Source organism: Podarcis filfolensis, assembly GCF_964270895.1.
Source record: "Podarcis filfolensis genome assembly, chromosome: 15".
NCBI classification, from domain to species: Eukaryota; Metazoa; Chordata; class Lepidosauria; order Squamata; family Lacertidae; genus Podarcis; species Podarcis filfolensis.
In genome coordinates, this window is record NC_139618.1 from 34,124,207 (window position 1) to 34,137,235 (window position 13,029).

The 13,029-nt window shown below is 45.6% G+C and overlaps 1 long non-coding RNA gene across 2 annotated transcripts; it reads left to right on the forward strand.

The window, feature by feature from the left end:
- The first annotated feature begins 303 nt into the window (after positions 1 to 303).
- LOC310750753 lies at positions 304 to 11,309 on the forward strand. Of its 2 annotated transcripts, none has more exons than XR_014542229.1 (2): positions 304 to 1,727; positions 10,613 to 11,309. It is a non-coding gene; the product is annotated as an uncharacterized lncRNA (long non-coding RNA). The 2 variants fall into 2 exon arrangements; XR_014542230.1 differs by lacking the exon at positions 304 to 1,727 and adding an exon at positions 3,959 to 4,516.
- Positions 11,310 to 13,029: the final 1,720 nt, after the last annotated feature.

The window sequence follows — 13,029 nt, forward strand, 5'->3', positions numbered from 1 at the left end:
AGTCGAGGGAACGGGATAGGCGGGAAAAGGAGGAGGTCGAGGGGGAGGCGGCACCCCGGAGGCGGCGTGGGGAGAGAGAGAGAGAGAGGAAGGAAAAGGATCCCGAGAGTTGCTCCGACGCAGCCGCTGGCGGGGTCCCCTGCCTAGCCCACCCGGGGAGGGTCGGGAATGCGAGAGCGAGGGGCCGGGAGGGAGGAGGAGGAGAAGGGGAAGGGAGGGAGGAGGAGCTCCCGCTGCAAATTGACACCCCCCCCCCCGAGCCAGCGGTGGAGGAGGGGGAGGGTTACGCCCCCCCCAAAGTGACGGCAAGTACACCCACCCACCCGCTTCACACGCCCCCGCGCGATCACTTTCGCCCAGGGACCCCCCAGCTCGGCTTCACTCGGGTTACCCTGACCCACTCCTACGAACGCATGTCCTCCTTCCCTCCCCTCCAAAATTTTATTCTTTTTTATGTTTTTGAACTACTATAGGGGGGTTTCAGGGGACGTGCAAAATAAAGTGGGGTTCCAAAAAAAGGGGGGAGGGAATTGGAGCCCCCTGTGCTTTTCTAAACGCCCCTCTTCCCGCAGGGCGAAAAAGCCGCCCCCTTACAAAAAAAATAAAATGATGAAGGCTCTTCTCTGCTGAGTATTTAAATGAACCATAACCAGGGGACTTTAGTTAAAAAGGAAAAAAAATGTTTGCAGCCCCATCCCGGGCTTGGCTGTTTTCAGAAGTAAGGCGCAGTCCTAAACACGCTTTACTCCCATTTAGTTTAGAGAGGTTTGCCGCACGGTCCTGACCGTGCTTACTCAGAAGTAAATGCTATGGAATTAAATGGGATTTTACTCCCTTGTCAGTAAGGGTTAAGCTTGCAGCCCTGCTTCCCAGTAAAGGGAGGGGCTTTTGTTCTGCAAGTCCCACAATGGCTTTCAGTGGGACTTACTCCGAGCTAAGTTTGCATAGGATAGGTGCTTGGCAGCCTGATCGCCTGCATGTTTCTACAAGACTTGAAGTCTCAATGTGAGGCTTCCTTGCCAAGTACATGTGCTCTGAATTGCAGACATAATCCCGCAATGTATCTGGCAGTATTGTACTTATACCTGAAACTCTCAAGCACATTCCCCAACATGTTACGCACTTCACAGGGGAAGGTGGTAGGGACACAGTCTGCTGGCATTTGTGCATCTTGCATGTGCATTAGAATCAAGAAAATATATCCAACCTTTTACTCCTAGAGACTTGTGGGAGTGGGCTGAAACTAACTAGAATAATTCTGCTGCAGGGTATGTGTTGGAAACCAGATTTTTAAAAGACATTCCCCAAAGTCAAAATGGGCAGAGTTTTACAGGTGACAGATACAAGAACATGAGATTCTTCCTAGAGCATGCACAAGTGTTGTCTCCCTCTCCTTGCTCTCCAAACTCGCATAATTTTTTTTTATCTCTTCTCTTCCCTTGCTTTGATTTATCTCTTCAGACTCTTAAAGGCTGCTTGTGTGTTTGGTGCTAGCAACTGCCTCCTGCCACACCTACATTGATTATTGAGAGGCGCCCCAACTTTAAACCTCCAGCACCTATGATTTTAATCGGATTTCCTCAGCTTTCTTGCTTCCGTTAGAGTAGTTATGGGGAACCTGTGGCCCTCCAGATGTTGCTAAACTACAACTCCCATCAGCCTCAGCATGCATGGCCAATGGACACTCTCCTCTCCGTCTCTTGATAGCCATGTGTATTAGCCTTATGGTAAGTCAGACCATTAATCCATCTAGCTCAGGGTTGTCTGCGCTGACTGCATAGGAGCCAACTCCTAGGAGCCAAGGTCCCTTCAGCCCCCCCCCAATAAAATATTTGAGGGGCTCCCCCCCCAAGTTGATGGGCATGCACCATGTCATGTGATTGTGCAGGGCGGGACTTACCTGGGCCCTCCCCCATATTTTATTCAATTTGGCACTCCTGAATGACTGGTAGCAGCTCTCCAGGATTTCATCCAGGGGGGTTTCCTGGCCATACCTGGAGGTCCCAGAGAGTGAGACCTTCTGCGCATACAAGGCACATTATGTACCACTGAACTATGGTCCTTCCCCAAAGACTGGGCCCACAGTAAGAGAACAAGGCTGCAGTTGCACCATACATTTATAGCACCCCTCCAATAATTCTGGAAACTAGTTTACCTCTCATAGAACCATAATTCCCAGCTACACTTCCCAGAATTGTTTGAAGAGGTTTGAAATGTATGTAGTGCATGCAGCCCAAGTAAATGGGCAGCAGGGACAGCAGCAAGGAGTAAATGGCTCTGCCCCAAAAGAGGGCAGCTTGTGTGTGTGTGTGTGTGTGTGTGTGTGTGTGTGTGTGTGCATGCCACTTTTCCACATAAATGTACCCAAACTAGCTGAAAACATGGCATGTCTCTTGAGGGAGAACCCTTTGTTCCTTGCTCTCTATCTATCCAATTACAATAACATTCTAATTCATTTCAAAACTTGAAGTTGACAATCCAAACAGATAATTCATTTTGATGATATAGATAATAACATTTTAAATGCATTGTAAAATGAATAGTCATTAAAGCATATCAGCTGATATCAGCTAGTTAAAATAAACCATAATCAGATGTGATACACATCTCCAGTGCAATCATATATTCAGAATTATATAACTGACAGACAGTGTGTAGCAGTACTAGCAATTAAAAGGCAGTGTTAACAAATAATACATTGGTGGAGGCATCTTGCTCAAAGCACACCCCCACCCAAAACCTGGGGCCAGCACGACTATAGGAGTTATGGAACAGCCACCTTGCTCTCAGCAAAAAGTGCACTGGAGGCTGTGAATACACTGTACCTTTAAAGCACACCCAAAGCACATAAAAAACCCCCAAACCCCTCCAATAATTCTGGGCACTGTAGTTTAATGGTTTCTGGGAATTATAACTGTGAGGGGTAAACTAAAGTTTCCAGAATTCTTTAAGGAAAAGAATGTGTGTCAAATGTGCTTTAAAGGTTCAATGTTGGTCTCTATGTGCAGTGTAGGAAGCAAGTTTTTTTTAAATTAAGGTTTCAGAGGAGCAGTAGTTAGAAAGCAAACAAGGGGTCTGAAAAGGTGTACATGGACACAGCCTACCACTCCAGCCCTTGAAAACATGCAAGTCCAGCAGATATTGAAAAATCGCAGGTATTTTAAGTGTTGTAGTACTGAGCTATTAAAAACATCACAGCTTTCTTTTCCAGCTTAATCATCAAAGTTGAGGAATTGTGTGTTTAGGCATCTGAAGCTTTCTCAGGATTGTGGCGTTTAGAAAAGATGTACCACCCAATCCTATGCATGATTAGTTGTCTGAAGCTTTTCCCTAAGAGTTCCCTAAGATTTATAGCCTTAGTACAGTAGATTCATTTTATTTTTCTATTTATTTGGAAAATCAGTCGTATTGAAAAACCATTAAATCTGTTAATGTACCACAACATGTAGGTGAATTCTACATGTTATCTGCTACTCATCTGGATTTGTGCATGTGTTGGCCAAATGGTAACCTTTTGGGTCCTGCTTGGGAGGCCTGACTTCACGCAAGCAAAATATTTTACCCCTGCACACAGGAAATCTAAGCCTGCGTCATAGCCATCTATGCAAGCAGGGACACGAGCACTTTTATCATGTGAATTTGGTGCCAGAATTTGGTGACGAGGTGCGCAGACATGAACTACTTACACAAGCACATGTTGAACAGTGATCAGGGTACAGGGCCGTCTTACCCATGGACACTAGGGGTGCGGGGCACCCAGGCGCCGGGCTCTCAGGGGCGGCAGGTCGAGAGTCCGGGGCCTAAGAGCTGAGTTCGGGGAAGAGCTCGCCCGTCAGTCGGAGTGCCACGGCGGGCTCTTCTCTGCGCTGTGAGTTCGGGGGCGACTGAGCCAGCGAGATGCTGAGGCGGCTGGCCGGCTCCACCCTCCTGTGTGCCTGGGACTGGGCAACCTGGGGGGCGCTGGGCAGATCTTTGCACCCTGGTGCTGCATATGCTTAAGACAGCCCTGTCGGGGTACATGCAGTGGCCTGTGAAAAGCCGCTCATCGTGTGGCCAGCTATAATACACATGGATTCACTTCATTCCTAAACTAATTTCTGGTTAGGTGAGCTGGCTCACACAGCCCCTTGGAATTCGATTGCTCTTTATTGTGTGTGATGTTTCACTCACTGCTGTTTGCATTCCCATGTAGGTCCTCTGAGCCGCCTCATTTAAATGGCTCTCACTGAAGATTCAGGCCTAAAGATGAGCCTCACTGCTATTTAGAGCTAAATTGTATACATTTACTCCTCCAGATTACATTTCGGAGTTTTTCTACTTTGTCACAGGTTTACTTTGGTGTGTCAACAGATTGTTGTTACACAATAATCTCTTTTCTTCTTCTTTTGCCTTTTACGCACAGAGAACACCGAAGCCACAAAGATTTATTGGTATTTTTGCCACGTGTGAAATTGCAGCACAGTGTCCAAGACAAATAGTGAAACAGTTTTCCAACTGGCAAAAGAAAGCAAACATGGTATCCCAGCTTATCATGCTCCAGGTGTAACATTTTGCTGAATAATGATGGCAGGAATTAGCTGACTATGCATTTACTTCATTTTGGCAGTGGCCTTGTTCTAGCCTTGCCTTTTCAACCCATCTCTGAAATATTCGGGGTGAGGAGTGCCCACTGAGACCCAAGGTTGTACATGCTCTTAGGCCATGACTGTATATTTTAACTTTTACTTTCTATGGAAGGACTGCTACTCAAAACATTATTTCTATAGTGTGTCTTTAAACCATTTCCACAACACTCTGGAAGTCATGTCTGTCTTCACCTGGAGAGTAAAGTGAAAAAGTACTCAACGCTTTTAGAGCCTGTTAAGAGCTGGGGAGGTATCACAGCTTAACAGAGCACATGCTGTGCATGTAAATAGGTTCGATTTCTGACATATATATTTCGGTCCTAGGTGATGTGAATGTTTGCATCTCTGGAGACAATATTGGGCTAGATGGACAGATATTCATACAAGGCATGAGGTATAAACTCAAATGAAAATAGGTTCTGGGCAGGGCACTGAGTCTAAATGTTTGGAATTATGGTCATGAAATTATGTTTAATTGCTTTATTTTTATGTTTGAAAATCTGGCTAGACAGAATAAAGTACAGTGGTACCTCGGGTTAAGTACTTAATTCGTTCCGGAGGTCTGTTCTTAACCTGAAACTGTTCTTAAAACTGAAGCACCACTTTAGCTAATGGGGCCTCCTGCTGCTGCTGCGCCGCCGGAGCACAATTTCTGTTCCCCTCCTGAAGCAAAGTTCTTAACCTGAAGCACTATTTCTGGGTTAGCGGAATCTGTAACCTGAAGCAGTATGCAACCCAAGGTACCACTGTACTTTTTCAACGCAGCCCATAGTTAAATGCTGGACCTTGCTCCCGCAATAAGCGGTGATGGGTGCAAACCTGGGTAGCTTTAAAAGAGGATAAGACAAACTAAGGAGGAGGGGGATGTCTATGTTCTGCCTCTACTGTCAGAGGCAGAATGCCACTCAATGCTAGTTGCTGGAAATCACAAGTGGAGAGAGTGCAGTTGTGCTCAGGTCCTGTTTGCAGGCTTTACATAGGCATCGGATCGGCCACTGTGAGAATAGGTTGCTAGACCACATGGACCAGTTGACTGATCCAGCAGGCTTATCTTACATTTTTTGTTTGCTTATTTTTAATGTTGGTAGGTCAGCTGGTAGAGCATGCGTTGTGGGTTTGAGCCCCATGTTGAGCAAAAGGATTGCATTGCAGGGGGTTGGACTAGATGACCCTTGTTGTCCCTTCCAACTCTCAGTTCTTTGATTTTATGATCTGCCCCACACCCCTCGGGATCAAAGCTCTCTACAGAGCTTGCAGTTTAGAACAATAACATGTTGGGATTTGAATTAAAAAAAAACACACAACAGTGATGCTTTACGTTGTGAACTTTATCTGGAAAATGCCTTCTAAATATTTTTTACAAAATTAAAAAGTGGGCGCGCAAATATTCTACAAATATTTTTAATAATTAAATTTATTCATTTAATTTGTGCGCTTTGAATCTAGAAACGGTTTCAAGTTCAAACACAAAACTTTTGCATCAGTGGTATTTGTCCTTGACTGATAAACATGCATACACTCAAGCTGTTAGTTAACTATAAGAGTTCAGTGATATTTACTCCTTAGTAATTATACATGGACTTGCAGCCTGTTAAGATCGGACTTGTTTCACATTTGGTGGAACTTTCTTGTTTTAAAAGTATTGATTAGTAATAATCCATACTGAATACAAAATGGTGGAGGATTATATCCAATTCTATGTCCAATCAGAGTAGACTCATTGAAGTGAATGGCCATGACTACCAAGTTCATTCATTTCAATGGGTCTGTTCTGAGTAGAATTTAGTTGGATACAGTGCTATGTATACAGAGGAGTCCTATATATGTTTGTCTATGATTGCTGCTATAGATGAGAGTTCAGGAAGTGATTTTTTAAAAATATAATTGCCAAGTGGTGGAATAGCCAGAGACAAAGCTTTGGCAATGTATCTATTTTACAGCTGCAATGATTTTCTGGGCCAGGCCCTGGACATAATCACTAGCTCTTAAAAAGCAGTAGAAGAGGATGCAGCAGTTTGGGAAACAACGGCAGTGGAAAAGCCAATCAACTCATAGGAAGGAAATGGATCAGTGGAGGAATTTTGGAAAAGTTTACGATGATTTATATCAGGTGTGGGGAACCTTTGGTCCTCCTGATGTTGCCAAATACAACTCCCATGAGCCTCAGCAAGCGTAGCCCATGACCAGGGGGATGGGAGTTGTAGTTCAGCAACATCGGCCAAAGTTTTCCCACATCTGATACGTATATTGCTGTTGCTATGTATGGTACTGTACAAAATACAAGAGGGCAAGGTCCCTGTCGTGAGATAATAGCAATCTATCAATCAACATGGGAGAAACAGGAAAATGAGAAGAAATGGAAGCAGGGGTGAAGGTGTATGGTCCAGGCTGCAGTCCTCCAGCCGTTTGTTGGACTACAACTCCCATCATCCTTGACCACTGACCCTGCTGGTTGGGGCTGATGGGAGCTAGAGTCCAACAGTGGCTGGAGGATCACAGCAACACACCCTCTCTTGCACACACTGAGGAAGAGGACTGCAGCCTTACGCTTCTTTACGACTGGGCATGTGAACTTGGGGATTGTGCCAAAGGGTTCACAAAATAATGATCATGCTTATTATTATTTTTATCACACTGGAAGGGCAGTGTTGTTCTTGGGCCGTATTATGTTTTGATGATTTATAGGCTTAGTAGTTGATGCTGTAGCTTTTCGGCATTAATAATAAAGTACAAAGAGTCAGACTTTTGTGGGGAATGCTCTTTGCCCCCTTTTTTTTGCAGAAACAGAAATGTATTTGCTTTCCAACACTTTTGAAATGTTAAGTATGTTCATTTTTGAATATTTATTGTTTGTATTTGCATTTGTATGCTCTCATGAATGCCTGCTGAAATTTCTGCATAGGAGGAAGTTGGACTAGATGACCCTCAGGGGTCCCTTCCAACCCTACAATTCTATGGGGTCTTTTTGGCAAATATACATTTCAGGCATCATAGGCTACATGCATTTTCAAACATGCACCACTACCCCCTGCTGGCCAAATTATCCTCTTCTGACAGGCCTTACACAAACACACACACGCACGCACGCGCACACACACACACGTATGTTCATAATGTATACATATTTTTAATATATATCTTGCCTTTCTACTGTTTAGGTGTCCAGGGTGACTTCCAAACTTCTTTGAAAATAACTGGTATCAATCTTAGGTTTCCACACGTGAAGCTTCATACTGCCCTAGAACAAAGGAACAAATTCCCTTAAATCCATGCCAAACGGATCAGACCCACTGAGACTTTCTTCTGGTGCATAGTGCTTGTGCCACCTCAGTGTTAGTAGCAGGGCAAAGGCGTAAGACGTCCTTTCTGGAAGCACCCACCCTATGGACCAGTTTTGGAGCAGAGCACATGCAAACATCTGAGTTGGATTAGTTGGGCAGTCATTAGAGACCCAGCTTGGCTGCTGCCACCCATGTCTTCCTTCAGACAACTGTCTCGATGTCAGGCATTGCACTTATATTCCACCTTTCTTCACAAGGAGCTCGAAATGACATACATGGTTCTCCCATCATTTAATCCATACAGCAACCTTGTGAGGTAGGTTGGGTTGAGAGGCAGAGACTGACCCAAGGTCATGGCTGATTGGGGATTTGAACCCTGGTCTCCCAGGTCCTAGTCCAGGGGTCGGCAAGGTTTACCGGCCACGGGCCGGATCCCTCCCATGGAGATCGTCTGTGGGCCTGACTGGCGCAGTGCGACGCTGGAGAGCCAGTGTGGTGCAGTGGTTAAGAGTGGTGCACTTGTAATCTGGTGAACCGGGTTCGATTCCCCTCTCCTCCACATGCAGCTGCTGGGTGACCTTGGGCTAGTCACACTTCTCTGAAGTCTCTCAGCCTCACTCACCTCACAGAGTGTTTGTTGTGGGGGAGGAAGGGAAAAGGAGATTGTTAGCTGCTTTGAGACTCCTTAGGGTATTGATAAAGCAAGATATCGAATCCAAAAAAAGCGCATCTGTGCATGTCCACAGCACCGGAAATTGCTTCTGCGCATGCCCAGATGCGGAAAATCGCGCCTGCGCAGAAGCGGTTTTCGGCGTGTGGGCATGCAGACGCGATTTCTGGTATCTGGACTCGCCGAGTGAGCGGTTCGGTTCGGGGGCGGCTCATGGGCCGGTAAAACAGTCTTTGTGGGCTGCATCCAGCCCATGGGCCGCACATTGCCAACCCCTGTCCTAGACTGACACTCCATCCATTACACTACACTGGCTCTGCAATTGCCCTCTTCCTTCCCCAATGCCAGTGACTGCTCTATCTCTGTTCTGTTTGTGCACATTACTAGGAAGCTTGGTTTTGCTTCGTTTAACTCTTTCCATGCGCTTCATTTGGATCTTCTGGTACAGTGGTACCTCGGGTTACAGATGCTTCAGGTTACAGACTCCGCTAACCCAGAAATAGTACCTTGGGTTAAGAACTTTGCTTCAGGATGAGAAGAGAAATCATGCAGCAGCGGCGTGATGGCAGGCCCCATTATCTAAAGTGGTACCTCAGGTTAAGAATAGTTTAGGTTAAGAATGGACCTCCAGAACAAATTAAGTTCTTAACCATAGGTACCACTGTACTCTGTTGCACCTGCTGTATTAAATGCCAGTATTGAAAATCCCACTTCTTGCTTAGATGCCTTCCCAGATCACAATTGCACTGCAGCAGCCTTTCCCCAACCAGTTTCTCCCGAGTTCATCCACATGCTACTTAATCAACTTACAGATGTAAGCTGGTTTAAAAACTGGATTCTCTTAGGGAATCCTGAGGATTACATGAAGGAGGGAGCCTGAGGTTCTTAGGAATTTAATGGGACATAAGTTACTTGCTAGGGACACGGGTGGCGCTGTGGGTAAAACCTCAGTGCCTAGGACTTGCCGATCACATGGTCGGCGGTTCGAATCCCCGCGGCGGGGTGAGCTCCCGTCTTTCGGTCCCAGCTCCTGCCCACCTAGCAGTTCGAAAGCACCCCTAAGTGCAAGTAGATAAATAGGTACCGCTTTATAGCGGGAAGGTAAACGGCGTTTCCGTGTGCTGCGCTGGTGCTGGCTCGCCAGAGCAGCTTCGTCACACTGGCCACGTGACCCGGAAGTGTCTCCGGACAGCGCTGGCCCCCGGCCTCTTAAGTGAGATGGGCGCACAACCCTAGAGTCGGACACGACTGGCCCGTACCGGCAGGGGTACCTTTACCTTTACCTTTAAGTTACTTGCTGCTAAGTTGTTCTATTGATTTCAATGGAACCTAAAGAAAGAAAAAAGATTCACAGGAACTGTAGTTTGTTAAGAGTGCTAGAAGCTGTGGCTTTGGGAGTGGTAAACTACAGCTCCCAGGATTATTAGGAGGGTACTTTAAATGTATGACGTGTACACAGTCTTTATCTCTGGATTTGGCCCTAAGATGCTTTCAGCTTGAAGTGCAGCACAATTTTTAATCAGGAAAGGCTAGCCACACTCATTTTTGCAACAAAGCAAGTAATCATTGTACGTTGGCCTGTAGTTTTTGAAGCTTAAAAATAGGAAGTTCAAGGAGAAGTGAATTTGAATCAGCTTCAACAGCCTGGAGTAACCTTCCACCCCGTTGTAACCATTTTGGTCACTGACCTTAGGTTTGAAATAACTATTTTCCCTGCCCTCCCTTCCACCATCATTCTTCTTTTCCTCTTCTTCTTCTCTTTGTGCTTAACAGAGTTTCCATAATGGACAGGTTCTGCAAATACTGCCCCCTTCCTCTGCAGATGCAAACATAAGTTTTGGGCTAGGGGGGGCGGGGGAGGAATAACACATGTAGCACTGACTGCGTCTTCAACTTGATAAGCACTCTGGGGAGGGGGTGGGAAGGGAGAATCAATTTCTGTTCCTAAGGTTATTTTGTGGTGGGTGGGTGTGAGAGAGGCGCTCTCACAGAGCAACTGAGCGACAGCTTGAAACCGCACTATTCCTTGATCTCAGGGAAAAGAACAAGACAGGAGTCCCAAATCCCAGCTGTGCAGAGCAAGGATCAGAGCGCTTAATAATATGACTGTAATGATACATGAGGGAGTCTTTTCCTGGTCTCAGAGAGTTCAGCATTCCTTCAGAGAAAGCAACTTCTGAATCCAAAGCGGCTGCTTTGTTACATAGACTGTTTTCTTATTTGGGGTGCGTGGGTGAGTATGGCGGGGGAGAGACATGTTTTAGGCACTGTTTATCTGCACCCCTTCCATATCCAGAGGCTAGAGTCAGGTAGAAAACCTGACTGTTGGGGCGACTGTCAAGAGCGATTCTTGATTGACAAATTGGGGCCCCAACGGAGCTCATTAAACCCAACCTCACTTCTCTCCTGGGAAGCCTGAATACTAGACCCCTGTTTGTCTGCTATTAGAATATTTTGACTCCTCCGTTGATCAATTGAATGTGCCTTTTCTTTTTTTCCTCCAGTATTAATTCAGTTTGGAGTCGCAGATGATTTTCCTGCTAATGAAGAAACACTGCATGCGGTCATCGGGAAAGGTGAGGCTGCCTTTGCTAGAGGACCTCAGGCAGAATACAGCCTGATTATTCATGAAGACCTCTGTGCCTGCAAATACCCTTCTTGCCTTCTTTCCAGCGGGTCTCTTTCCCCCCATCTCTTGTCAATTGCATTTTATTTTTTAACATGAACAAAAACTTAGAAGACTAAATGAAGAAATGAAGAACAATGCAATCCGGTTTCATTTCAAAATAATTTCGGGTAACATTCATTCTTGCTGCTAGCAGCAAGCATAGCCGGGGGTTGGACTAGTTGACCCTATGATTCTGTGAAATGGGCTACCACCAGACGGCATTTGGTTCACACAAGACAGCAAAGGCAACTGTGTTGGCCTACACAAAAGATTCTAAAATCCACAGGAGGATAATACCTTTATTAGTCTAATCAAGATGTTGTGAGATCAAGAGCCAGGAAGAAGCACATAGTTAAGGCAGCATATAGTTGAACTTTGGAACTCACTGCCACATGAGGCAGTGATGCCCACCAATTTAGATGGGTTTAGGATTAGGCAAGTTAATGGAGGATAAGGTACTTGTTATGTACTGAGTTGAATAGGATTCAGAATGCATCAGTCTGGTTGGTCCTAGAACAATGCAGCAGTATGATTGGTCTGCAGGAGCCACCCAATCCAGCTCCAGATGGAAGTGAATCCACAACCTGATTGGCCTACAGGAGAATTCCGGAATTAGCCAATCACGTGCAGCCCATTGTGTAAATAATGTATATAAATCAGATACTTTGAGGGGACTTTCATTCCGTCCTCACCACTATGAGCTGAATAAAGAGCATGAAATCCACTCATGACTCTGAGTATATTTCAGTTCTCAATGGCTACTAGCCACAGCTGGAGAAATCCCAGTTTCTGGAAAGCATACAGTGGGAGGGGACAGTGCTCTTGTGCTTGGGTTCCTGTTTGCGGGTTTCCCACAAGCATCTGGTTGGCTACCAAGAGGACGGGAGCCTGCAATAGGTGGGCCATTGGCCTGATCCATCGGACTTCTTGTGTTTTCATACAGCAAAAGGCTAAGAGGCCTTGCCCAAACACCAGTTCACAGTACTTACCAAAGCTCGAACACAAGGCCATAGCTGGATGGTCCGGAGTAAGGGATTGTGGGAAAGGGTCCACATTAGCCCTTATGGAAGAGGAAAATCTCAATGCACACACTTTCTCTCACACACATGCACAGTTCAAGCCCAGTTCTCCAGTGAAGATAGTTCAGCGGCTTCCTGCTCCTAGTCTTCCTTATATTCCTCACATATTGCAAGCACAGTGAAGATCATTAAGTGTGCAGGAATATCTAGACTGACTAATCCTGTATATGAGTGGGAAAGCAATTAATACAGTGGTACCTCGGGTAAAGAACTTAATTCGTTCTGGAGGTCCGTTCTTAACTGAAACTGTTCTTAACCTGAAGCACCACTTTAGCTAATGGGGCCTCCTGCTGCCGCCGCGCCACCGCTGTGCAATTTCTGTTCTCATCCTGAAGCAAAGTTCTTAACCCGAGGTACTATTTCCGGGTTAGCGGAGTCTGTAACCTGAAGCGTCTCTAACCTGAAGCGTCTGTAACCCGAGGTACCACTGTACTTACAGTACTTGGACCAACGGCAAAAAGAGAACTCGAAACGAAAGCTGGTTCACTATTTTGTGACCTTTTAGTTGGCCTAATAAAAAGCACTGCCCTGTTTATGTTTTGCAATCATTTGGTGTTAGCTTAAGCATTAACATATAAGAGTGGCAAGGAAGTGGTTTTTTTAAAGGTTTTCTTTTTGTGGTCCTCAGGACACAACCGAAGGTTCTTTTAAAACATAAATCAATCTGTATAGGTATATCCGAGTCTCTGTAGGTACAGACAGATTG